Consider the following 3,224-nt stretch of genomic DNA (forward strand, 5'->3'; position numbering starts at 1 on the left):
AAGTGGTGGCCAAGATAAACACTTGAACCATAGCTTCCTTACTCAGATGGAGTGGTGCTCCACTGAGCCAAGGTTAATAAAGATGTTGGTAAAGCTTGATTAATGAATGAAAAATAATGATGGAATGTCTTTGGAACAACTTATATCATGGGTTAGTGTTATCGGACAACACATTTTATGACATTGGGCACACAGTATGAAAGCAGACTAAATTACATTCAGAGCCTCTCCACTAAAAATCACAAAGTAACAGACACGGACTAGCAGGAAAAGGCATGCTTTTAGAATGCAAATGAGGGCCAGCTGGACAGGATGGCACCTACAGGAACTAAATTAAAAAACACATCCCCACCCCACTAAATCAGCATTTCTAAACCAGTCAAACAACCTATGGAGACACCTAAAAGTTAGCATGTCTAAGGAAACGTCCCTGGCCCCTCAAAACTCTTTGAGATCAATCACACACCCATTGTTCAAACCCCAGAGATTCTCGACCATTAATAACCAATCAGACAAAAACGATTAACATACACTTAAAACAATCATCCTAACACTCGATAACATCGAGACAGGATGGCTAAAGTCGAATACTGTAAATAAAGTATTAGCATTTGAATCGCATACTACACCGAAGTTCAGGTAAAACAATAGCCCGTTACGACGGACCTGTAGAGTGCTTTCGGGACAGTTCAATTGTATGTCCTGACTGCACCTCTGTCGGCATAAAAGAAAATAAAGCTGTGCTGTTATTGAACTGCACCCTGAGTCCGTAGTGATCGTTTCGCCCACTTGTGCTAACAGTTAGGTTTCACCTGTATTTGAAGAAAAGAAATCTTCAGGACAGCCCATCTGAAAACACTAGGCCACGCACTTAACCTTTCTGCTCTATTTCCTAATTTTCATTAATGGGATGTGTATGTCCCTGGCAAGGTCAGCGTTTATTGATTTATCTTAATTGCCCTCGAAAAGGTTGTGGTGAGCTGCCTCCTTGAACTGCTGCAGTCCCTATGGTGTAAGTACAGCCACAGTGTTAGGGAGTGAGTTCCAGGATTTTGACCTAGTGATAGTGAAGGAACGGCAATATATTTCCAAGTCAGGATGGTGAATGCCTTGGAGGGGAATGGTTGTGGTATTCCCAGGTGTCTGCTGCCCTTGTCTTTCTAGATGACACTTGTCATGGGTTTGGAAGGTGCTGTCTGAGGAATCTTGCAAGTTCTTGCAGTGCACTTTGTAGATAGTACATGCATGTAGCAATTATTCATTGTGAAAGGTTTTGCATCAACTCCAGATTAGGATGTTCCTTGTATCAGTTTATACATATCTTGAAGAGAGACAATTGGAGGGACCTGACAGAGGTACAGAATACAAATTAGAATATTATTATGGACTCAATATATCCAAAACTGCTTTATGGAAAATTGGTTACTTTTGAAGTGCATTTACTGTTATACAGGTAAATATGACACAAACAATTTGCATAAATCAAGGTATCACAGACAATAAATCTTGAACAGTTAACCTGTTGTTTGAGGGAGGCATATTAGTGAGAACACCAGGAGGACTGTTCTCCAAGTTATTGTCATGGAATTTTATGGCATTTGCCAAGGCACATGAAGCCTTAATTTATTTTGCCATCCAGTTATCTGCCATTTCATCCATCACAATTTAACCATTTGCAATTTTTTTCTGGGCCTTTCTGTCATTTGTTGATTACTTCATCAAATTCATCTCCCTTAAATTCTACACTTCCCTCCCATCCTCCAAGCTGGCATAGAACCAGCATTTGGACAAGTTGCACTGAGTTCCTGAATCCAGACCCTTTATACAGGCTGGTCACAGTTAGTGTCCAGCAACAATACCTGGGGAACTCCATTCAGGATATCTCCCATGCCTAACATCAATCCTCAACCCAATAGCTGCTGTTGCCACTAATTCCATATTTGTTTTCAGTTTTCATTTAGGATGACCACCGCATTTAGCTGCTTACAATAGCCTTCAGCAAGTCCAAGTGCAATAGATTTTTGATATGTTACTTGGTCAAAAGGAATGGTCACACCTGATCTGACCTTTTCAAACTGTTGACTGTCATTTACTAGACTATTTTCACATAGGGAATCTTCAGTTTATTCTAAAATAGTGAGCCTGTTGTTTTGCTAGTTAATGATATAAATAGGTGGGTTTTAAATTAATTTAGCACCAGGATGGGGATCACTGGGGGTGGGGAGTTCATCCCAACTAATAATTTCTTTGGAGAATTTTGCAAAATGATATGACCTCCAATTCTCACCAATAGGTGTGTGTTCCCACACTGCCTCAGCTTGCTGAGGAAGACACATTTATAGTTTCATGCCATAAAACCTATTTCATTTGTTGGAGTATTCTTTTTGTCATGGTACACATTGACGCAAATAAGCTAAGATTCAGGCTTCCGCCCCCTCATTCCCTGGTAAGATGTTACCATCAATCTCCTTTGAAATGTACACCTTCTTCATTAGCTTTAGCTCTGATTGTATCAACATATGATAAATTGATGAAGGCTGCAGAAATTAGCCATGTGTTACAAGCTAAACCCAACACACCAGGGTAGCAAAATTTCATAGGTTGCAAATTATACTTTAGAGTGATTAACTCGATTGTGATTATAAATTCTGTTGGTATGAAGTCTCATTTTTCACTGCAATGCTTTCTGTGATCCTGTGGATTTAAGTTCCTTGCAATCTTGAAAGAGCTTATCTCAAGTGCAACATACCCTTTATCATACTTACTATAAAAGGACACTTCATCAGTTCGCATTCAATCCAATAGAATTAATGAGTTTTGAGAATTATGGTCTATTAATTCCATTAAAAATTCCATATCAGCACTACTACTGTGCAGATTTGTGTTATCTAACAACAACAAGCCATGAACCTATCAATAATGTCAAACACATTAACTTATCAAGAGGTATTATTTAAAGGAGTAATGATCAGAGTGTCACATAAGTTTTCAATACTGACCACCTGCATTAATTTGCCATGAGTTCCACTAATAAGTCATTATTTTTGTTCAGCTGTTACTGCTACTAGCAAAGAACAATTACCATTGTTTGAAAACTTCATTTTAACAACATTAGTTCCCACTGGATTGTAAACTCCAGATGTGTGCATATGACTAATTCATTGGGACTAATTACCTCCATACACACTAGCCTTAAGCAAGAATAATACTCCTCTTTAAACAGA

This window comes from Carcharhinus amblyrhynchos, chromosome 7 (assembly GCF_965287045.1).
Source record: "Carcharhinus amblyrhynchos chromosome 7, sCarAmb.v2.hapA, whole genome shotgun sequence".
NCBI lineage: Eukaryota > Metazoa > Chordata > Chondrichthyes > Carcharhiniformes > Carcharhinidae > Carcharhinus > Carcharhinus amblyrhynchos.